The sequence below is a fragment of the Phascolarctos cinereus genome, unplaced genomic scaffold, assembly GCF_003287225.1.
Source record: "Phascolarctos cinereus isolate Bilbo 61053 unplaced genomic scaffold, phaCin_HiC Scaffold_7;HRSCAF=346, whole genome shotgun sequence".
NCBI lineage: Eukaryota > Metazoa > Chordata > Mammalia > Diprotodontia > Phascolarctidae > Phascolarctos > Phascolarctos cinereus.
This window is the reverse complement of record NW_027556180.1, coordinates 130,184,578-130,209,954: the sequence shown is the minus strand read 5'-3', so window position 1 is coordinate 130,209,954 and position 25,377 is coordinate 130,184,578. Positions and strand designations below refer to the sequence as shown.

The 25,377-nt window shown below is 35.5% G+C and overlaps 1 pseudogene; it reads left to right on the top strand.

Moving 5' to 3' along the window:
* Nucleotides 1-8,728: 8,728 nt before the first annotated feature.
* On the top strand, nucleotides 8,729-9,393 carry LOC110200956 (SPRY domain-containing protein 7-like; annotated as a pseudogene).
* Nucleotides 9,394-25,377: the final 15,984 nt, after the last annotated feature.

Below are 25,377 nucleotides of genomic sequence, written 5' to 3'. Positions count from 1 at the left end.
GATATTATATAGTTGTGTGAATATACCATGTAGAGAGTCAATCTTGGGAAGGTGCTAAATGTGGACAAAGTTCCAAAAATAAATTAAATCAGAGGAAGAAAACAAGGTAAACTACATTTCCTACATATCGAATAGTCACCTAATCTTCTCATCAAAAGATTTCCCTCCTCCTAACTTTCTAATTTCTGTTTGTGGTACTATAATTGTCCCAGTCACCCAGGTTATAAACTTCAAAGCTGTCATTATCAAGCCATCTAAACTCTTTCTTTGTGCCAGCCATTGAAAGTATAAAGGAAAACAAAAACAAACAAAAAAATAGCCGCAACCTTCAAGGAGCTTATATCCTAATAGAGGAAGAAATATCTGTACACAGGGTACGCACAGGTTAAATAAGAACTCAGTCTTAGAGGGGAAGTCACTAGGATCTGCAGTGAGTACAAAAAACCTCTTGAAAGAAGCTAGACTTTTCAGTTCCTACACCTGTTGATTCTATCTCCTCAATAACCTTTTCACCTTTCCCTTCCTTTCTATACCAACTGAAATACATAAAGCTGAGGTCTTCAAAACATTTTACTTGTATTTGGCAGCTATGAAAGTACAAAGGATGGACTGTTGGAGCTAGAGTCAAGAGATATGAGTTTAAATATTAAGTTTAAAATTTAATGGTGTATGGCCCTGGGAAGTTACTAGGCCTCTGTGTACCTTGGTTTCCTTAAAGGTAAAATATGGATAATAATAGCATCTGACTCCCAGGGTTGTTGTGAGGACCAAATGAAATATTTGTGAAGAGCTTAGCATAGTGCTTAGCACATAGTAGGCATTATATAAATGGTTATTCACTTTTTTTCCCTTCCCTACTTTAAGGTTGGCAAAGACCTTTACATAGAGTATATCATTCGTTTCTCACAACAGCCCTGTTGAAGTAAGAATCATTATTATACCCATCTTACCGATGAAGAAAGTAAGGCTAACAGAAATCAAGTTGTTTACCTGAGGGTCATACCAGTAGGAATCATCTGAGGCAAGATCTGAACTCGGGCAACCCTGAGTCAAAATCCATAGCTCTATCAGCTACAATACCTATAACTATATATGTTTCAACTTCCACCTCATTACCCTTTTGCCATCTGTTATAATACAATTCCAATATTGAAGTATCTTTCAGGGAGGGCAGCACTTGCTGCCATTCACCAAAATGAAAATTTTCTAGATAAAAGCTGGCCAGAACTTTTGTTCCCCTGTAGCTACAGTTTTAATACAGAAAGGTATGGACTGAATGTAGGACATTCAAGAGAAACCCACTAGAATGCCTCTCCTGTGTTTTCAGGAATTACCCTCTTCTCTTTTCTAGTCTTTTCCATACTACCCAAAAGCCTTACCCTTAACTCTCACTGCTACATCACTTCTATGAAGTTTTGAAGTCAATGATACTCTTCTTTAACTAAAACATGGAGCCTAGATGTGGATCTGCCACTATCCAGTGCCATTACTAAATACTCAAGGCTCAGTATGGCTCTACTAATCACACCTGTCACACCGAATTTGCTACACTATTCAGTTATCTCTAAACAAAGAAAGGAAAAATGCATTGTATAGAGAGAAGTTGTCTGTACACATTCCACAGGGCCCATGTGGAAATGCTTCAACTAAAATTTCAAGTGTTTTGCTGAATTTGCAGAACTTTGGACAATTTACTTTAGCTAACTATTCTTGTGCTTACATTGCTATAAATTTTGCTTATTATTATGTATTATGTATGAAGTACCACAAATGCACATATCTTTTATAAAAAGCTTATGAACTAAATCACAATAAATTCCAATATAAATAATACCAAAAACAGACAATTTATGAAAAGCTAGAGATGCTTAGTCAGACAAACAGATTTTCAAGTGTTCTTTCTCCTGAAAATAAATAATCCATGGGTAAACATACACAGTATCTCATAGGCATAATGTTTCAAGTAAATTCTTCACTTACCTAATTAAAGTTTTCTTTTATTCCTGTTATTAGTTAATATCTCAATACTTTTGCTTTATCCAGAATTCTAATACCAGCTCAAGACTATTCCACCTCACCCAAGAAATACACTAAAAGAGTAATAGAATAGAAAGGAAGGTGGAAAAATTCAAGGGAAAGGGACACAGAAGTGGCAGGAAAAAAATGAAATGAAAGGAAAACTAAAAATGGAAAGAGTTATGAACAGTCTTAAATGTGAGAAAAATAATTTTAATTGAAAGAAGAATTTTTTTTTTTATAAAGAAGCTTTAGGTAAGGCCTTATGGAAGCTGTAAAAGGTCAAAACACCATCAACTGCAGCATTGGGGATTAATGATGAAGGAGAAAGTAGACCATAAAAGGGGAAAACTATTAAAGCATTCTAACAATTTTATAGTATAAATGATTTTATTATCTTTTCAGTTTTAAGTTGCACCTATGGAAACATTACTTTTGTTAATGCTGTTGGGTTTATAAGCCAGCCAACAGATATTTCCAAGTAGTGTTAAAAAGGGTCTGTTTCCTTTCCAAAATAGATGGATAGAGCCCAGAGCACTCTAGCTACTATTGATTAGAAAGACTGAACATGCATCTAGTGAGATTTTAGGAATATAATTTTTGTTTGTGTATTTGAGTGGTGCTCCATCTCGATAAATACACTTTGTCCAACTGCCCTTAAAAACAGCAAGGGGGTGATAGCCAAATTAATATTTTAAGAGGGAAAATTGACCATTATCAATAGTTATATTATTGACATATATAAATGCACTGAGTTGGGCCAAATGTCATTTGTTTTTCTTTGAAATCTAATGAAACTGTGATATCTCATCAAGTGAAATAATGCATATAAAGAAAGCCCTTTGTAAGCCTTAAAATATGAAATACATGTCAGCTATCATTATTATTATGTTACTGAAATTCAATATTTTATGTATGTATGTTTTTCTGGGTCTTCCATATACCTGCCTGATTCATTTACATTTCTCAAAAACCTTAGGGAATGTATTTTATAGACATGTAAATAATTATACTTCACTATGTGAAAAGAGTTGCTAAGTCTGATATTGCTATATCTTAACGTTTTATCGTGTCTTTTCACTGCATATTTGGATGTGAGTTCTGTAAAACATTGTTATAAAATTCATACAGAAATGGGAGCCACAAATCTTTACTTAGCAATCCCTATTGGGATATAGTATAAAAACATAGTATTATTTATGTTTAAGGGAGCTAGGCAGTACAATGGGTAGAGTGCCAGGCCTGAAGTCAGGAACACTCATCTTTCTGAATTCAAATATGGCCTCAGACATAAACTAGTTGTGTGACCCTGGACAAGTGACTTTACCCTGTTTGCCTCAGTTTCCTCATCTGTAAAATGAGCTAGAGAAGGGAGGGAAATGACACATCACTCCTGTATCTTTGCCAAGAAAATCCCAAATGTGGTCATGAAGGGTTAGACATGAAAGAAAAATAAATATCTATGGTTTATTGTATTGTATTTATTATCTATGCAATATTGCATTTTATTGTATATTTTCCAAATACATTTTTATGTGGTTTGGGCCACACCAAGTAGTATTATGGGCTGCCTAAGGTCCATGTGTTGCATGTTTGACACCTTTGCTATAGTCCAGATATTATAAAATCACATTAAAGGATTAAGAAATAATTTACAAATCAAATATTTGAAAGAATGGTATTTTTAAAAAGAATATTCATAGAAATAATCGAAATGTCAATATGAAGTGCCTACAGTTATTTAGTATACAATATTTTAAAGTTTGTTATGATAGAGTTAAGATAATAATAATAGTTCACACTTAAATAGTGCTTTAAATGTAATCACGTTGGAGCTACATAATAAAATCTTTGAGTTGGCTACAATAGGTAGTGATACTACTATTTTACAGATCAGGAAACTGGGGTTCAGAGTCAATAAGTAACTTAACCATAGTTATACAGCTAGCAAATGTCAGAGGCAGGATTTGAAGCTAGGCATCCCTGATCTCAAGTACATCAAGCTGACTACTATTCAACACTGTCTCTCTACACTCCTTACCTCTTATGGATTCAGTAGTCATCCCTATGCAGATGGACCTCAAATCTGCTTAGTCAGCCTTTATCTCCCTTTTGGGCTTGACATATCTGACTGACTGCTTGACATGTGTAAATTCACCATGTCCAAAACAAAACTCATTGTCATTCCCCCTTGATACACTGCTTCTCTTCATTGCTTCTTTCTGCAAACATAACCACCAACCAATTAGTGTCACAACAAAGCAGTTGTTCATGACTCTACTCTCAATCACCCACCATACATATCAACTGCCATGCCTTGTCCACTTCTTTAGTATGTCTCATATGCTTCATCTCTCAACTCACAGCATGCATCTATACTGCTGTATCACGTCACTTCTCACCTGGACTGTGGAAGTAGCCAACTGATCTCATGGTAGCCAATTTCTCCAATTCATTTTCTGCAATTGCCAAATTTTTATTCCTGAAATATGAGGCTGTCCATGTCACTCCTCTGCTCAAGAAGTTTCAGTGGTTTCTCATTGCCTTTGGGTTAAAATAGCAAGTTTGTCTGCCATTTAATGACTTTTACAATTTGGGTGCAGATTATGCTAATTACACATTAGTTCTCTTTCCAACCAATGTCATATTCTAGTCAAAGTTGTCTGCTTGCTCTCCACCTCTCTCATCCACATCTTTGAAAATGCTATTTACTGTGCCTGTGATTGTCTCCCTCCTCCATGTCACTTCTTAGAACTCCTAATTCTCTTTAAACCTCAGCAAAATACTACCTGCTTCAAGAGATCTTTACTGATTTTATAAGTTTTTCATATCCCTATCACAGTGTATATCTATCTATCTATCTATCTATCTATCTATCTATTTATCTATCCATCCATCAGTGTAATATATGTATATATCATCATCTATATAATCTATCATCTATATCTATATCATCATCTATAGCTACATATTTATCATCTTTATTTATTATCTATATATTTATATCTATCCATCTATATGTCCTACATTTATTTGTCAGCATACTATCCCCCCCCCTTACAGAATGTAAGTTATTTGAGCAAAGAGATTGTTTCATTTTGATTCTTTTTATGTCAAGATCATATAACACAATTCCTAGCATATGGTCAGAGCTTAATAAATACCAATAGATAGATAGATTGATTGATTGATTGAAAATTGTTTAATGGAGCAGAATGTAGTAAACTGGAAATTTGCAGAGATTTTATCACATAGTTAACATAGAAACTTTGTTGTTCATCATGCATTTTTTATCAGCACTGGGAAGTTATTGTTTTTTTTGAAGTAAAAGAGTTTACTTGTGAGGAATGGCAGAAGAGGTTTAGAAATACAGCAAATGTAATGTAATAGCAAATAAACAATCCATAACACCTTCTAGGGAACAGATACTAGAATAAAAATAATCATGGAGAAGTGAATTCAGAAGATATAGCGTGAAAATTCTTCAGTGAGTGGATATTAAAAAGTAATACGATATTTAAGAAAAGTAAGTAGCTTTGGAGACACATGAGTTTACAGCCTGTCTCTGTTGCTTAATGCCTGTATGATCTGGAACAAATCAATTAACTTTTCTCTGCCTCAGTTTCCTCATCTTAAAAATGTGAATGTAGAACGAGAAGACCTCAGGGGTCTCTTTGAGATCTACTGAAATGATTCTATGAATTACTTTCCAGATTTATCAATGACACAAGTGTGAACTTATTTATGCAAAGCTCTGCTTCTCATCTAAGCCAATAAAGTCAAAATACACAAAGGATATATTCATCTCTAGTGCTGCTAAAAAAGACTGAAAATGTCAACACCTGCTATTTTGCTCTCATGTTTACTTTAACAGCTATTATTTTTTTCTGTCAAATGTAGAAAATATGAAAAACATTATATTGCACTTGCAATTGAACAGATGTCTAAATCTGAATTATTGGATGAAGTGATAGATAACAAAGTACAATGGTAAAATATATAACATTTCATTCTGTTAGAAACCATTATTTTACTAACAAAGTTGAGAAAGGAAAAAAACCGCTCAACTATCAAAGCATATTGGAATGATGTCACTCAGTCTCTAAATGTCTTTATAACATAAATACTGAATGGAATGCAATCCTTCTAATTGCATGTTATGAGACTTCAGTGCACTTGCAACATCATTAACTCAAGCTAGCCTCATGTGAAAATAAAAAAGGAAATTTCATAATGAGGGTTAGGGAACAGAGTAAAGAAGAATTTACGTTCTGTTGAGACATGAGTCATTCCTTTACTCTTATTAGACAACTACTACAAAACTCTATGTGATAACCAATCCTAATCACTCAAGCCCCAAAGTGGATATTTTTGGCCCGACTAATCTGGCTTAGTTATCTATACAATCAATTGGTTTTTTTTAAATTTTATACTTGTAAAGTCTCGCATTTTCTGTGGGATTTTCTTTTCTTTCTATGATGTTGATGATCATATTTATCTTATTTTGCACAGAGCCTTGTTCATTAAAAGTCTAAAAATGTAAGTGCAGTAATTCTTTTAGGTCAATAACATATCATCTGGTCATGTATGATAGTAATATACAATTCCTATATGGAATCATACATTAGATGAGTGTTTTAAAAAACATAAGAACAAAGATTCTGGCATTTTTGTGTGTAGATGTGTGTGTATACACAGAGACACACACATATATATGTATATGTATATATATATACACACACACACATATCTATCTATATCTATACATATGTGTGTATGTGTGTGTGTATATGTATACACACACACACACACATACATGTACACCACTACCATATGTGCCTTTAAAAGTTGGGACAAAGCAATAATTGTTTTGCATGTTATGAGCTTACAAATAAATGATGCTTAATTCATTAGTTGAAAGTCTGATTAAATTAACTTCAAACTTGTACATAGTAGGTACTTAATAAATGTTTTACTGAATTGAAATGAATGGAATTGAAGTGAACACATTTTTATAGAGCTAGTATTCTATCTATAGAACTGGGACCAGGTCTTACAAAAATACAAAAGAGGCAGAAGACACAACAGAAGGGCCACCATTTTTAAAAGCCATTTAGGTTTATAATCTAGTGATCCTGAAGCAGTTTACACTATCTGGGGAAATAACAAGCAGACACACACATATAATCAATCAAATAAAGTGTTTATTAAATGCCTACTATGTACCAGGCATTGCACAAATTATCGAGAATACAAAAAACGGCAAGCAGTTCCTTAATGGGGAAGACAATATTCACACAAATATGTACAAAGCAAGCTACATTCAAGATACATTATTGATGTTGAGTTGATTTGCAGTGGTATCCAACTTTTTGCAACCCCATTCGGGGTTTTCTTGGCAGAGATGCTGGAGCAATTTGCCATTTCCTTCTCCAGCTCATTTTGCAGATGAGGAACTGAGGCAAACGGGGTTAAGTGACTTGCCTAGGGTCACACAGCTACTTTCTGAGGCCAGATTTAAACTCAGCAATAAGTCTTACAGAATTCAGGCCCAGTACTCTATCCATTGTACTACCTAGCCACAATAATTAACATAGGGAAGGTACTAAAATCAACAGCTGTTGGAAAAGGCTTCTTGCAGAAGGTAGTAATTTAGTTGGAACTTAAAAGTAAGAAAAGGGACACTCTCTGTCTCTCAGTCTGTCCATCTCTCTCTCTCTCTCTCTCTCTCTCTCTCTCACAAACACACACACACACACACACACACACAGAGATAAAAAACTAAAATAACAATATGGGACTTGATATGACAACATCAAAATGAATATAGGTGATCTGAAGACTTGTGTTCAGGAGACAGCTATGTGGTATTGAGCAAGTCAGTTTAACTGTGAACTTCAGTTTGTATAAAAATGATGGGATTGGACCATCCTTTCAGAGCTAAGATTTTTACGTTGTGACAAGACAGTGTATGGCATTTAATAAATACCAAATGGGCAACAGAGTCAGAGGAAGAAGTTTGTGGAAGGAGAATTTCAGTTTGGCCTAAATAAGGAAAAAATAGCATAAGATGTACAAAAAGGTGATTCAGAAGCTGGATTTGAAGTCAGATGGCCTGGATTTAGAGTTATGGGTATGCCACTTATTTCTTGTATGACCTCTATCAAGTCATCTCATTTCTTTAGGTTATAGCTTCCTCATCTACCAAATAAAGGGACAGGACTTAATTATCTGAATTACTTTTCATGAGCTCATGAGAGCAGTTCAGATAAAAGACATCACATGAAAAAAGTTGCTCATGAGAATGGAATGTTTGGAGAATAACGATAATAGTTATTTGACTAGATCACGGTGTTTTCTGGATGTATGGGAGAAATTTGGAAAGATACGGTGAGGTCTGGTTATGGATGGTCTTTAATGTTGATTAGAGAAAACTGGACTTGATTCTACAGAGTATAGGATTAATTTAAACTTACTGAGCAGAAGTGGGATACAATAAAAAAAACAGTTTCTTCAAAATCCTATTCTGATAAGGAGGCAGACAATGGTTTGGAAGATAGAACTGGAGTGGAAAAGACCAGTGAGGAAACTATTGTAATAATCCAGGAATGAAACAATGAGGGTCTGGGTTATGCATTTGTCAATGAAATGGAATATGACAAGATGAATGAGCCAGTCTTCTAGCCTGGGCTCCCACAGAGGCCCCAGTCAGATGGTGGCTTTGGTATTCTGCTATGTGCACTGCTGTGGTGATTCAGGGAGCAGCCACATTCTGCTGAAAAAGATGCTGGCTATGTAGCTGGATGTGTAGCACATGGGAACAGATGTTGCCATTGCAAAAAATGGAAGAAGAATATGTAAGACAGGAGGTTGCTTAGCCAATGCACTTTTGCATCTGAATAAAAACTACTTTGAATTCAATATCCAATCCACAGGAATCTTTGGCATAGAAGTCACAACTGGGAAAGTTAATCTGAATCAGATTTAGTGGCCAAAACATGTATAGCCTCATAATGAGGGATAAAAGGACCCTCTACCACAAGAACAAGGAAAAGAATAGGTTGCCAGCAAATCTTCCACAGGAGGGAAATACAGTGGGTATTAAATGTAGAATTAAATGTATATTTGAATATGCAAATTTGTTTTTGTATTGTATATGTATGTGCATATATATGTGTATGTATGTGTGTGTGTGTGTCTGTATGTGTGTACATGTGTGTGTATGAAAGAATAATCACTGTCCAGCATCAGGTATATGAGGGACAGTGTATCCTGTTATATATGTTGACAATACAATTTTGGATTGTCAGGTTTTTTTTTTATCATATTCCTACAACTGGTTTTGAAAAAATATTGTTTGAACAGCAGATCTTCTGAATATATTTGCATTGAAACTTCTACCCCTATGCTCTTCCCCCAAAAGCATTTACTACCATCTTACTAAAGCCTTACTTGATCCATAAGAAGTACATTCTGTTTTTAATAAATATTCATGACGTTATCTAAGGACCTAATAGTTTATACATAACAAAATAATTATGATTTAAAATAGTAGGTTGTGTTTTGTGAAGTGAAAATCTGCATTTTGGAGGAATTGATTCATATATGTATCTGTGTACGAAAATTCACAAGGAGTACTAAATAAAAATTTAGATGTTCTTGACATTTAGAAAAGAAATTTATTTCTCACATGAAACACTTGTATTAAGTTGTTATTTTATTCATTCTGGAGATTGTACTTTGTTAAAAGAGAAGCACTGTTTTGTCTGCAGTCCTATTATCTTCTTTTGTGGTGTCCATTTTGTGTATAGAATGTAGAGTGACAAATATATAAAATTGACAGCTAGATTTTTTCCCCAGCATTATTTATTTAGTACAAAATTTGTTCTTTTTCATAAGTATTAAATTTATGTTTAATTTGTGTTTCACCTTTGCATTTGCTTGGTGTAAGGAATAATAGAATTACATTTTTTTAATGATTGTCAAACATTATCATGTTGAATGTGAAAAAGCAAAACTGAACACAAGAAATATTTATGAAGACCATCATTCTGGGTTATTCTACTCTCATAGTAATTACCGATTGATAAGTGAGGTAGATCAGTGAGGTAGTGTACACTGGTGAAACACAATGGAAAAGTATGATGAAACTTTACACTTTAACTATAAATCATAGTATCTTTTTTGGGATTATTTTATTTAAATGTCTTATTTTTCTGCAATGAACAATAACATGAATAATGGTTGAGATGAAAAAAAATGAATATGTCAGTTTTTCAGAGCAGAAATGGAAAGGATTTTATAAATGATTAGTTTGAGGGCATTAGGGAATGGGGACTCCAAGAGTCTAAGTCAATTGTAAGGGCTATTTGAATTTTAAACACAAATATTTAGATATACATGTGCTAGATTGTCTGTTTATAGGCAGATTACCTATTATGTTAAGTGCCAAATAACCAATAATTAACCATTTGTAATTCTTCATTTGAAGTATAATGATTGTAGAATGATTATAACATTTAACAGAACCATACACTATCACACATGGAAGACACCTCAGTCGCCATCTAATCTAGTTAACTCCTGAACAAGAACACATCGATATCATTTAAGGCCTCTAATGAAAGAGAACTCCCTACACCTCTGATCAACCCATTACATATGTTGATAACTCTAATCATGATGATTTTTTTCTTACATCAAGCCTAAATTTAACTCTGCATATTCCACCAATTGCTCCTAGTTCTGCCTTTTGAAGCCAAGTAGAAGAAACAGAATCCTTACAATACTTTACACTACCTGTCAAACTCTTTTTTTTTTTAAGGCAATTGGGGTTAAGTGACTTGCCCAGGGTCACAGAGCTAGTAAGTGTGAAGTTTTTGGTCTCAGTCCCCAAATGAACTCAGGTCCTCCTAACTTCAGGGCCAGTGCTCTATTCACTGTGTTACTTTGCTGCCCCATGCCTGTCAAACAGCTAGCACATCCTGGTCCTTCTGCTAACCAATACAATCAAATATTCATTCATTCATTCATTCATTCATTCATTCATTCATTCATTCATTTATTTATTTTTAATATAAATTTATTTTATTTTTACCTTTCAACATTCACTCCCACAAGGTTTTTAATTCCAAATTCATACCCCATCTCCCCCTCCCCCCACCCAAATGCATATTCTGAATATCCCTTCCCTAGTCTGTCCTCTTCTATCTCTCTCCCCTTCTCTTATCCCCTTCCCCTTCTATTTTCCTGTAGGGCAGGATAGACTTCTGTACCCCATTTCCTGTATTTCTTATTTCCCAGTAGCATGTGAAAACACTTTTTTTAAACATATGTTTTTAAAACTTTAGGTTTCAAATTTTCTCTCTTCCTCCCTCCCCACCCACCCTCATTGAAAAGGCAAGCAACTCAATATAGGTTGTACATGTGCAGTTATGCAAAACATGTCCATAGTAGACATGTTGTGAAAAACTAACTCTATTTCCCTTAATCCTATCCTGCCCTCCCATTTATTCTATTCTTTCTTTTGACCCTGTCCCTCCTCAGAAGTATTTACTTCTGATTACTCCCTTTCCCAATCTGCCCTCCTCTCTATCATCCCCCTGCTCTCTTGTCCCCTTCTCCCCCTATTTTCCTGTAGGTAAGACAGATTTCCATACCCAATTGAATGTGTATGTTATTCCCTCCTTAAGCCAAATCCTATGAGAATAAGATTCACTCATTCTCTCACCTTCCCCCATTTCCCCTCCACTGTAAGAGACTTTTCTGTTTTTTTTGTGAGATAATTTACCCCATTCTACCTCTCCCTTTCTTCTTCTCCGAGTATAATCCTCTCTCATCCCTTAATTTTATTCTCCAGATATGACCCCTTAATCTTCAACTCACCCTGTGCCCTCTATCTATCTATCTACATATACATACATATAATTTTTTTCCTCCAACTACCCTAATACTGACAAAGGTCTCATGAGTTATAAATATCATCTTTCCATGCAGGAATGTAAACAGTTCAATCTTAATAAGTCTCTTATGATTTCTCTTTCCTGTTTACCTCTTCATGTTCCACTTGAGTCCTGTATTTGAAAGTCAAATTTTCTATTCAGCTCTGGTCTTTTCATCAAGAATGCTTGAAAGTCCTCTATTTCACTGAATGACCATTTTTTCCCCTGAAGGATTATACTCAGTTTTGCGGTAGGTGATTTTGGTTGTAATCCTATCTCCTTTGCCCTCGGAATATTATATCCATGCCCTGCGGTCCTTTAATGTAGAAGCTGCTAAATCTTGTGTTATCCTGATTGTGTTTCCACAGTACTTGAACTGTTTCCTTCTGGCAGCTTGTAATATTTTCTCCTTGACCTGGGAACTCTGGAATTTGGCTACAATATTCCTAGGAGTTTTCCTTTGGGGATCTCTTTCAGGAGGAGATCTGTGGATTCTTTCAATTTCTATTTTGCCCTCTGGTTCTAATATATCAGGGCAGTTTTCCTTGATATTTCTTGAAAGATGATGTCTAGGCTCTTTTTTGATCATGGCTTTCAGATAGTCCAATAATTTTTAAATTCTCTCTCCTGGATCTATTTTCCAGGTCAGTTGTTTTTCCAATGAGATATTTCACATTGTTTTCTAATTTTTCATTCTTTTGGATTTGTTTACTGTGTTGATTTCTCATAAAGTCACTATCTTCCAATTGCTCTATTCTAATTTTTAAGGAAGTATTTTCTTCAGTAAGCTTTTGGACTTCCTTTTCCATTTGGCCAATTTTCTTTTTAGGGCATTCTTCTCCTCATTGGCTTTTTGGACCTCTTTTGCCATTTGGGTTAGGCTATTTTTTAAGGTGTTATTTTCTTCAGTATTTTTTTGGGTCTCCTTTAGCAAGCTGTTGACTTGTTTTTCATGATTTTCTTTCATCACTCTCAGTTTTTCCTCTACTTCTCTTACTTCTCAAAATCCCTTTTGAGCTCTTCCAAGGCCTGGGACTGATTCATATTTTTCTTGGAGGCTTTGGATGTAGGAGCTTTGACTTTGTTGTCTTCTTCTGGTTGTATATTTTGATCTTCTTTTTCACCAAAGTAAGATTCTATGTTCTAACTCTTTTTGTGCTGCTTGCTCATGATCCAGGCCAATTACTTGAGTTTTAAACTCTTTGTTAAGGTAAGAGTCTGCTTCCAATGTGGAGAATGTACTGTCCCAAGCTTCAGGGGTTTGTATAGCTGTTTTCAGAGATACTTGTAGGGACCTGTAAATTTTCAGTTCTTCCAAGGTGGTATGATAAGGGGCGAGGTGTTTACTCCTTTCCTGGCCTGTGATCACAAGTATTCCTTTCTGTCCTGTAACTGTGAGGAAGGGTTCCTCTCCACAGCCACTCCAAGCTCTGACAGCATTCCTCCTCACCCCAGCACTGCCACCCAGAACTGTGACCCAGATCCAAACAGGGGCAAAGCAAGAGATTCCTGCCTCAGCACTGGCAAAGAGATCCCTGCAGTCCCTCTCTGATCAGCCACTAGATTCCCCCTCAGTCTGTGGGCCAGGAGCTGCTCAGCCCCCAGGGCCACGCTCTTGGGGAATGGAGCTGAAACCCTACCTTCTTGTCTCAGCACTGACAGAAACAGACTTTTCCCACTGACCTTCTAAGTTGTCTTTGGCATTTGTGGATTGAGGAGTCTGGGAACCACCACAGCTGCCCGAGATTCAGTCCTCTGAGACCTGCTCCAGGTTCGCTGGGACCTGCATGCCCACGTCCACGCAGCGCTGCACTGTGCTCCCAGCCCAGCGCGATACACCTTTCTTATCAATCATCCAGGTTGTCTTGGGCTGCAAATTTGTTTCACTCTGTCTTTTTGTGGGTTCTGCTGCTTCAGAATTTGTTTACAGCCATTTTTTATGAGTATTTGGAGGGGTTTGGAGAAGAGCTCAAGCGAGTCACTGCTTTCATTCTGCCATCTTGGCTCTGCCCCCCTTGAATTTTCCCCATCAAATATTTTTATGTCCAAATTAAATATTCTCTTTTCTTGCAACTGATTTGTCAAATCCAATGATCTTCAGGTTTATCACTGTCCTAGTTACTTTTCACAGAACACTGAATCTTGTTAATTATTTTGGCATAGGGAACTCCTAAAAATAAAATCCCTAAACAGCACACAGCAGCATATTCCATGCAATCTAGTCTTAGAAAGTTGCCAGTGGCACTGAAAGATTAAATGACATATCCCGAGTGGCATAGATAGAATGTGTTGGAGGCAGGACTAGAGAATATAGATGTGTCTGACTCAGTCAACAATTAACAAACACTTATTAAGTACCCATTATGTGGCAGGCTCAGAAACTTGTGCCCTAATCTTTACAACCTGCTGCTTCATAGCTTATCAATAGCCTTCCCAAATCATAGCCTTCAGAATTGAACATAATATTCTGAATGTGGTTTGACAAGCTCAAAGTACACTTGGATTATCAGTTGGACACAATGATTCTCTTAACATTGTCTGAAATTGCATGAAATTTTTTTTACTTCCATATCATAATACTGACTCATATTTAGTTAAAAAATCCACTAAAATTTAGATAATTTTTGTCACAAATTCCCATTTTGACATGCTTCCTCCATTTTGTCCTTGTAAAGCCGATTTTTTTTAACTCATGTAAGAATTTACATTTAATCTTATCAAATTTCACCCCATTAATTTCAGACCTATGCTCTATCCTGTCAAGATTTTTTTGGATCCTGAGTCTGTAATCTAATGGTAGCTGTTCCGCCCATCTTTGTGTCATCTGAACATGAAATAAGATCATCACCTATGCCATTATTTAAGTCACTGGAAGGGAAAAAAAATCTTATCCTAGGAGCAAAGAGAGACCCTGGGTCTGTTCATTAGAGAGCTGCTGTCAGTGAACATCAAGCCGTTACTAATATTTCTTTGGTTCTAGCCATTTAGCTAACTTTGAATCTACCTAGCCTATCATCTAGTCCATGTTTCTTCATCTTGTACAGAAGAACAGCATGAGAGGCTTTGTTAAATACTTTGCTAAATACAGGAAAACTATTTCTCCTGTATTTCTCTGTTGTAGCAGTCTAGTAAATCTGCTTTAAAAATAAAAAAAAAAAAGGAAGAAAATGAGGTTCAGACATGACCTGTTCTTGATGAGGCATTGCTGGGCCTTTGTGATCAGTGGTTTCTTTTTTCTTTAGGTATTGAAAATCCATTCCTTGAATAATGGAATTGATGTAAAGCTTAAAGCCAAAAAAAAAGTTTTATGCTCTGCTTTCTCTCTCTCTCTCTCTCTCTCTCTCTCTCTCTCTCTCTCTCTCTCTCTCTCTCTCTCTCTCTCTCACTCTCTCTCTCTCTCTCCTTCCTCCCTCCCTCCCTCCCTCTCTCTCCCTGTGTTTGTCTGTCTGTCTGTCTCTGGAAAATTGAGATGCAGTCCAGGGTTATTTCTTCCAATTCCAGAGATATTTCAACTTTCTCTGAGAGTAGGTGAGCCATCATATTTGTCAATGATTGTAATTTCTCATGATAGAGTATTTTTTCTGGGCCTGATGATTTGAATCCACTAATTAACAAGAATTAATTAAATACCTACCATGTAGAAGTAGTTAAGTGGCACAGTAGATAAATTTCTTGGTCTAGAGTCAGGAAGATCAGTACAAATCTAGCTTCAGACACTAAATGTGTCACCTGGGGCAAGGTATTTAGCCTCTATTTGTCTCAGTTGCCCCAACTGTAAAATCAAGATAACAATAGTACCGAGTTCTCAGAATTTTTGTGAGTGCCAAATGAGATATGAACACAGTGTCTGATACATACTAGGCATTACATAAATGTGATCATGATAATTATGATAAAGAGGAGGCAATAGAGGAGGAGAAGCCAAGAAGTAGTCTAGGTTCTGGGATACAAAGCCAGATGGGAGACAGTCCTTCATCAGGGAAACTTAGTAATCTCTTAGTATCAATGAACATATCTTGAGAATTAAGGTCCTGATTAAAACATGTACTTTCCAATCCAAAGGTTTTAGAACTAGAATTCATACAGAACTAGAAGTAACTTTTAAGTTTATCTAGCTTAACTCCTTCATTTCATAGTTGAGAATGTAGGTATATGTGCATATATCTATATGTATGTATAAGTACACATAACGCCCACTGAAATCCTTTTTAATAATTAAATCCTAAGATCAGATGCTATGATTTTGTAATTCAGACATTGCCCTGAGACCATAAGCTGATCTCAGAATTGAACAGGAGGAGCAAAGACATCTGGAAAACTTTTGGAAAACTGTCTATTATGTTTTTGGTTTGTTTATTTGTTTTTGTTTTTCACCCAGGCACCTCTGAAACAGAAACCCATTTTTTTAACATCAATATTCTTGTAGTGATTTTCTATACCTGGGAGTCTTGGAATATCACAGGCTCTTAAGGAATTGAAGCTGATGATCAAAAGGCATTTGAGAGTGGTATTATGGGCTTGATCAGACAAAAATAGTAAAAATGAACAATTACAGAGAAAAAAATGATATAAAGATTGTCATTAGACAAATGTGTGATTGAACAAAAGACTGGTCTGGTAGACTAGTAAGTGCACAAGAACTTATGGAGAGCCTAACTGATGGTTGGTATCTATGGAACATCAAAAGAGGTAGAATATCATTTCTGATTTGTTGGGTGGGACTCCTGTTGAAGACATCTAGAGGACATGGACAAGAATTACATAGGATGGGTGGCAGTAGCGAATTGCATTCCTCAAGGTTACATCCACATCAGGGATATCACAAACAGATTCAATTTTCATTCAATAAATATTTATTAAGAAAATACTCTTTAGCAAACTCTTTGCTCAAAATTAGAGAAAAAAACCTTCAATGAATTCACTGGATAATTATAGAAAACAGAGTCTCGAGAGACATATACACAGATAAGTAAAAAAAAAATGTAATTAAAAAGGGAAAGGAACCCTAGGGATATGGAAAGTTCTAATCAAGTGATTACATTTAAGGTGAGTATTGAAGACAGCTACAGATCCTAAGAGGTGGAATTGAGAAGGATGTGTATTTGTGGCATGGAAAACAGCCCATGAAAAAGCCTGGAGATTGAAGATGTTAAGTTGTACACAGACAACAGTATGGAGGTCAATTTAATTGAACACAGATTTCACGAAGGTAGTGTGGAACTATATTGTAAAGAGCTTTAAAGTCCAAATAGAATTTGTATTTTATCCTAGGGACAGTAGGGAGTCACTGGAGCTTCTTGAACAAGAAAGCAAAATGGCTTGGAGATATGATTTCAACAGTTTTGTATAGGATGGATGAAAGTGGAGTGAACTTGATGACATGTAGATTAATTCAGAGACTATGGCAATAATTCAGTTAAGTGATAAAGGCCTATACTACAGAATGGGCATGTAAGTAAAGAGAGAGGAGGAATGTAAAAGTATTGTATAGGTAAAATCAATAAGACTTGGCAATGGATTGGATGTGGAGGAGGAAGGAGAGTACAAAGTCAATGTATAATGTGGTCAGCTTGGTAACCCAGTAGCTACAGCACCAGGCTTGTAGTCAGGAAGAGCTTGTAGTCAGGAAGACCAAAATGCAAATCTGGCCTCAGTCACTTACTGGCTGTGTGACCTTGGGCAAGTCACTTAATCTCTGTTTGCCTGAGTTTCCTTATCTATGAAATGGAGGTTATTAATTGCACCTATAGATAGATAGATATAGACATAGATAGATAGATGATAGATAGATCCTTTGCATAAAGATAATGATTAAAACTAAGGAAACTAATGAAATCACCAAGAGGGAGTATAAAGGGAAGAGCATCTAAGACAGAAGAAAACACTCACTGAAAGGGAATGACAGATATTTCTCTCACAAAAGGATACTGAGGAGCCAAATAGATAAGAGGAGAACCAAAAGAGAAAACTAGGAAGGATAGACTACCTTGCAAGATAATTTGATAAGAAGTATCAAATGCTATAGTGAGGTAAATTCTAACAATAATAACAGCAATAACAGCAGGAATTCACAGAGTCTTTTAAGGTTTGCAAAAAGCTTTATATATGTTAACACATTTTATCCTCACAACAACCTTGTAAGGTAATTTCTATTATTGTCCCATTTTGCAGATGAAGAAATTGAGTCATAGAACAGTTAAGTGATTTGTCCCAAGTCACACAGCTGGTCAGTATGAGATGCACGATTTGAAACCAGACATTCTTGATTTCATGTCCTGTGATTTATCCACCCCAGTACCTTGCTGCCAAAGACTTGGAAAAGAACATTGGATTTGTCAATTACAAGCCCATTAATGACCTCAGAGAGAACAATTTCAGTTGAACAGTGAGATCAGAGATTGGAATGAAAGTATATTTTGAAGACATGAGAGTCACAGGCCACAGTCCCAGAGTGAGGAAAAGCATTAGCAGGAATGGGTACTCAAAATTTGAGGGCAGAAAAGAGTGCATGTGGTCACTCACAGACTATAGCATAGGACAGTAAAGCAGAGACCACACCTCTTCTTAGCTAGAACCACCTTGGAAGGACTGAAAACTTGCAGACATTCCCCCTCACCAGAACTAGCTATGAAAAAAGCAGCATTAAAATGGTGATGCTTGAAATAGTAACACCTCCATCCTGTGAGCAGAGACCAACTTTAACATACAGTTAAAAGTCAAGAAAATAGGCTGGAAAATGAGCAAAAAACAACAAAAATAAGCTGACCATAGAAAGTTTATATGGTGAGCCAGTGGATTAAAACACAAACTCTGAAGAAGATAAAAAATACAAAACAGACACATTCAAAGCCTCAAAGCAAAATGTGAATTGGTCTTAGACCTTGAAAGAGCTCAAAAAAGATTTTGAAAAATCAAACAAATGAGGTAAACGGAAAAAAAAATTTAGGAAGAGAAATGAGAGTGATGCAAGAAAATTAGTGAAAGAGTCATCAGCATGGTAAAAGAGGCACAAAAATACTGAAGAAAATAACACCTTAAAAAAACAGAATAGGTCAAAGGATAAAAGAGGCACAAAAATGCACTGAAGACAAGAATTCCTTCAGATGCAAAACTGGCCAAAAGGAAAACCAATTACAAAAGGTAACTAAACAAAACAATTTCTTACAAACCAGAATTGAGCAAGTGAAAGCACTAATGACTCCATGATACATGAAAAAATTATCAAGGAAAACTGCCCTGGCAGACTAGAATCAAAGGATAAAATAAAATTGAAAGAATCCACCAGTCATCTTTGGAAAGTGAAGCCAAAATGAAAACTCCCAGGAATATAATAGCCAAAATCAAGAGCTCTCAGGTCAAGAGAAAATATTGCAAACACCTATTGCAAAATTTGAGTATCGTGAAGCCACAGTCAGGATAACACAAGATTAACAGCTTCTATAATAAAAAGAATCGATATGATATTCTAGAAGGCAAAGAAGCTAAGATGGAAAACAGCAATCAGCTATTCAGCAAAACTGTGTATAATAATTTAGAAGAAAAAAAATAGATATTTAATGAAATTTAGAGCTTAATAGAAAATTTGACTTTCAAATGCATGAGAAGCTTAAAAAAGTAAATAAGAAAGTGAAATCATAAGGGATTCAATAAGATTATACTGTTTACATTCCTACATGGGAAGATGATACTTGTAACTCCTAAGAATGTTATCATTATTAGGGCAGTTAGAAGCAAGAGTACACATAGAGGGAGGCATGCATGATTTGACTATGATGGGATGATATCCATAAAAATAAAACTGAGATGTGAGAAAAAGGGATGCACTGGATGAAGAAGAAAGAGAGAATGAAAGGGTAAATTATCTCACATAAAAAGAGACACAAAGAAAGCTTTTATGGTAGAGAGAAATGGAAGGAAAATGGGCAATATTTGAACTGTATTCTCATCAGAATTAGATCAAAGAAGGAATAAAGGAATCTATCTTACCCTACAGGGAACTATAAGATGAGTGGGATAAGAAAATAGGGTGTACTGATAGAAGGGAGATTGGGTTGGGGAAGATGGTGGTCAGAAGTAAAACACTAGTGAGGAAGGAAAGGGTGAAAGTAGGAAAGATAAATGGGAGGAAAATGCAGATGGAGGGAGATAAGTGATTAGTGATAACAACCGAGAATCTGAATGGGATGAACTCATCCCCAAAATAGAAGCAGATAGCAGAGCCAATTAAAAAGCATGCCTGAAGCAAAGAAATACAAACAGAGTAATGTAAGGGACTGAAGCAGAATCTATTGTGCTTCAGCTGATGTAAAAAACAAACAAACAAACAAACAAACAAACAGGGGTCCCAAAGCAAAACCAAAAGAAGACTTAATTAAAAGAGATGAACAGGGAAAATACACCTTACTAAAGGTACAATAAACAATTAAATGAATCAATACTAAACATATATACACAGTATAGCATCCAAATTCTTAAGGGAAAGTTAAATGATCTGCAGGAGGAAACAGATGGTAAAATTATACTGGGGTGGGGGGACCTCAATTTTCCCCTCTCAGCACTAGGTAAATCAAATTTTAAAAATAAGCAAGGAGGAAAAGGAGTCACTTACTTGAGCTGTCCCCCAAGCCCTCCAAATACCTGTAAAAATGGCTCTAAACAAATTCTAAAGCAGCAGAACCCACAAAAAGACAGAGTGAATCAAATTTCCAGCCCAAGGCAACCTGGATGGTTTATAAGAAAGGTACATGCCACTGGGCATGGAGAGGAATGCAGTTCAGCATGGGTGTGCAGGCAAAACAGGCCTCAGCAAACCTGGAGCAGGCCTCAGAAGAATGAATCACTGGCAGGTGTGATGGTTTCAAGACTTCTCAACCCACAAACACCAAAGACAATTTAGAAGGTCAGTAGGAAAAGTCTGTGACTGCAGTGAGAGAGAAACTCAATCCCAGCCCCAGTCCCCATGTGCAGCCCCAGGGTAGCGGCTGCTTCTGTAGTTTCTGGCCCACAGACTGGGGGGAAATGAAATGGCTGATCAAAGGGGAATTGCAGGGATCTCTTTGCTGGTGCAGGAGTCTCTGGCCTTGCCTGTGCTTGGATCTGGGTCACAGTTCTGGGTGGTGGTCCTGGGGCAAGGAAGAGTACTGCTGTGGTAGAGCTTGTAGTGGTGGTAGAGAGCAAATCCTTCTCACTGTTCCAAGGCAGAAAAGAGTGCTTGTGCTTACTCACAGAATAGAGCACAGGCAGGGAAAGGAGTAAATACCATATGCCTTATCATACCACCTTGGAAGAACTGAAAATTTACAGGTCCCTAGAAGTATCTCTGAAAACAGCTGCAAACCCACCCCCCCAAAGCTTGGGACAGTACTTTCTCCACATTGGAAGCAGACCCCTACCTTAACAGAGTTTAAAACTCAAGTAATTGGCTGGGATTGTGAGCAAACAAAGGCACAAAAGAGTCAGACTATGGAATCTTTCCTTGGTGACAAAGAAGATCAAAACATACAACCAGAAGAAGACAACAAGGTCAAAGCTCCTACATCCAAAGCCTCCAAGAAAAATATGAATGGTTCCCAGGCTATGGAAGAGCTCAAAAAGGATTTTGAAAAGCAAGTAAGAGAAGTGGAGGAAAAACTGGGGAGAGAAATGAGAAGGATGCAAGAATATCATGAAAAACAAGTCAACAGCTTTCTAAAGGAGACTAAAATAAAAATACTGAAGAAATAACACCTTGAAAAATAGCCTAACCCAAATGACAAAAGAGGTGCAAAAAGCTAATGAGAAGAATGCCTTAAAAAGCAGAATTGGCCAAATGGAAAAGGAAGTCTAAAAGCTCACTGAAGAAAATACTTACTTAAAAATTAGAATGGAGGAGCAGCTAGGTGACACAGCGGATACAGCACCAGCCCTGAAGTCAGGAGCACCTGAGTTCAAATCTGGCATCAGACCAAACCCTTGACACTTACTAGCTGTCTGACCCTGTACAAGTCATTTAACCCCAATTGCAAGCAAAACAAAACAAAACACAACACAATATAACATTACAATGGAGAAATTGGAGGCTAGTGACTTTATAAGAAATCAAGACACTGTAAAACAAAAGAATGAAAAATTAAAAAACAATGTAAAATATCTCATTGGAAAAACAACTGACTTGGAAAATAGATCCAAGAGATAATTTAAAAATTATTGGACTATATGAAAGCCATGATCAAAAAAGAAATCTAGACATCATCTTTCAATAAATTATCAAGGAAAACTGCCCTGATATTTTAAAACCAGAAGACAAAATAGAAAGTGAAAGAATTCACCAATCACTTCCTGAAAGAGATCCCCAAAGGAAAACTCCTAGGAGTACTGTAGCCAAATTCTAGAGTTCCCAGGTCAAGGAGAAAATATTACAAGCAGCCAGAAAGAAACAATTCAAGTATTATAGAAACATGACTACTATGGAAGTGTTTTGCATGACTACACATGTGTAACCTGTATCAAGTTGCTTGCCTTCTCAATAAGGGTGGGTTTAACATTTTAACAAATGTGAAATGCTAAACAAATTAATAAATGTTAAAAAAAAGTTTTCACATGGAACTGGGAAATAAGATATACAGCCAATGGGGTACAGAAATCTATCCTGCCCTACAGGAAAGTAGAAGAGGTAGCAGACAAGAGAATGTGGGGAGAGACAGAAAGATGGGCAGATTAGGGGAAGGGGTATTCAGAATGAATGGCATCTTGGAGTGGGGGAAGGGAGAGATGAGGAGAAAATTTGGGACTCAAAGTGTTGTGGAGGTGAATGTTGAAAACTAAAGATAAATAAATTATTTAAAAAATAAGCAAGAAAGAAGTCAAGGACATGAATAGAATTTTAGACAAGTTAAATATGACAGCCCTCTGGGAAAAAAAATGAATTGGAACAGAAAATAATACACCTTCTACTCATACGTCCAAAATACCTTCATAAAAATTAACCATGTAATAGGACTTAAAAGCCTCACAACCAAATGCAGAAAAGAAGAAATATTAAATGCATCTTTTTGAGCTCATGATGCCATACAAATTACATTCAATAAAGAGTCATGTTATTATAGATTAAAAATTAATTGGAAACCCATCTAATTCTAAGGAATTAGTGAATCCAAGAGCATATCTTAGGAAAAAATCAATAATTTCATTAAAGAGAATGACAATAATGGAACAACATACCAAAATTTATGGGATGCAGTCAAAGCAGTATACATGGGAAATTTTATATCTTTAAATGTTTATATCAATAAAATTGAGAAAAAGCAGATGAACACATTAGGCATGCAAGTAAAAGAACCTAGAAAATATCAAATTAAAAATCCCCAATTAAAATTAAATTGAAATCCTGAAAATAAAAGGAGAGAATAATAAAACCAATAGGAAAACCATTTAATTAATAAATAAAACTAATAGCTGGTTTTATTAAAAAAATTAAATAGATAAAACATTTTTAAAATTTGAATAATTAAAAATTTAAAAAAAACCAAACTACCAGTATCAAAAACTTTAAAAAGTTTGAATTCACCACCAATGAAGAGGAAATTAAAGCAACTTTAAGAGCTATTTTGCTCAATTATAGGCCAATAAATCTAACAATCTAAGTGAAATGAATGAATACTCAAAGAAATAAAAATTGTCCAAATTAACAGAAAAGGAAATAGAATACTTAAATAACTCTATCTTAGAAAAAGAAACTGAATGAGTCATCAATGAACTCCCTAAGAAAAACCCCAGTACCAGATGGATTCACAAGTGAATTCTACCATACATTTAAAGAACAACTCATTCCTATACTATATAAATTATTTGGTAAAATAAGCAAAGAAGGAGTCCTACTAAATTTCTTTTAGAACACAAATATGGTGCTGATACCTAAATCAGGAAGAGCAAAAAATGGAAAAAAGAAAACTATAGACAAATTTTCCTAATAAATATTGATGCATAAAGATTAAAGCAAGGTATGACAAAGATCATTCGTATATGACTAGGTGGGATGTATACCAGAAATGTAGGGCTAGTTCAATATCAGGAAAAGCACCACTATAATTAACACTATCAACCAAAATCATATGATTTTCTCAATAGATGAAGAAAAAAATTTTTTTTTACAAAATACAAAACCTATTTCTTTCAGAAACACTAGAAATCATAGGAATGCATGGAGCTTTCCTTAAAATGATAAGTAGTATTTATCAAAAACCATTGGAAAGTATTATCTCTGAAGGGATTAAGCTAGAAAATTTCCCAAGAACATCAGAAATGAAGCAAGGATGTTCATTATCATCACTGTTAGTCCATATTGTACTAGAAATGCTAGCTATAGCTATAAGAGAATAAAAAGAAAAGGTATCAGAAAAGGCAATGAGGAAACAAAATTACCATTCTTTGTACATGATATGATGGATAATTAAAGAATCCTAGGGAATCAACTAAGAAACTAATTGAAATAATTAACATCTTCAGCAAAGTTCTGCAATATAAAATAAACCCACATGAATCATTCATATTTCTATACATTACCAAAGGTCCAGCAGCAAGAGATACAAAGAGAAATTCCATTTGAAATTATTGAAGACAATATAAAATACTTGGGAGTCTACCTGCCAAGAAAAACCCAAAAACTATATAAAGACAATTACAAAACACTGTTTACACAAACAAATACAGCTCTAAATAATTGGAAAAATATTAATTGTTTATGAAAAGATCAAGTCAATATTATAAAAATGACAATTCTACTGATATAAATTTACTTATCCAAGGCCATATAAATTAAACTACCATAATTATTTATAGAGCTAGAAAAAATAATAATTCATCTGGAATAACAAAATATCAAGAATATCAAGGGAATCAATAAAAAAAAATATGAGGAAAATTTGTTTTGCCACACCAGGTCCTAAACTGTATTGCAGAGTATTAACTGTCAAAAACATCTGGTATTATCTAAGAAGTAGAGTTATAGACCAGCGGAATAGATTAGGTACAGAATACACAGTAGTAAATGACCATCATGTTCCAGTGTTTGACAATCTCAATGATCCAAACTTTTGGGAAAAGCAATCTGTATGCAAAGAAAACCGCTGGGAAAACTGGAAGGCAGTTTGGCAGAAACTAGGTATCGATCAACAACTCACAGAGTATAACAAGATAGGGTCAAAATGAATACACGATGTAGACATAAAGGGTGACAGCATAAGCAAATTAGGGGAACATGGAATAGTTTACCTGCCAGATATAAGGATAGGGAATTATGGAATGTAAAATAGGTTATTTTGATTACATTACATAAAAAAAGGTTTTCCCCAAATAAAACTAATGTAACCAAGATTAGAAGGAAAGCAGAAAGTGTATGTCTGTGTGTGTGGGAGGGGGAGGAAGTTAAAGCAAGCTTTTCTGA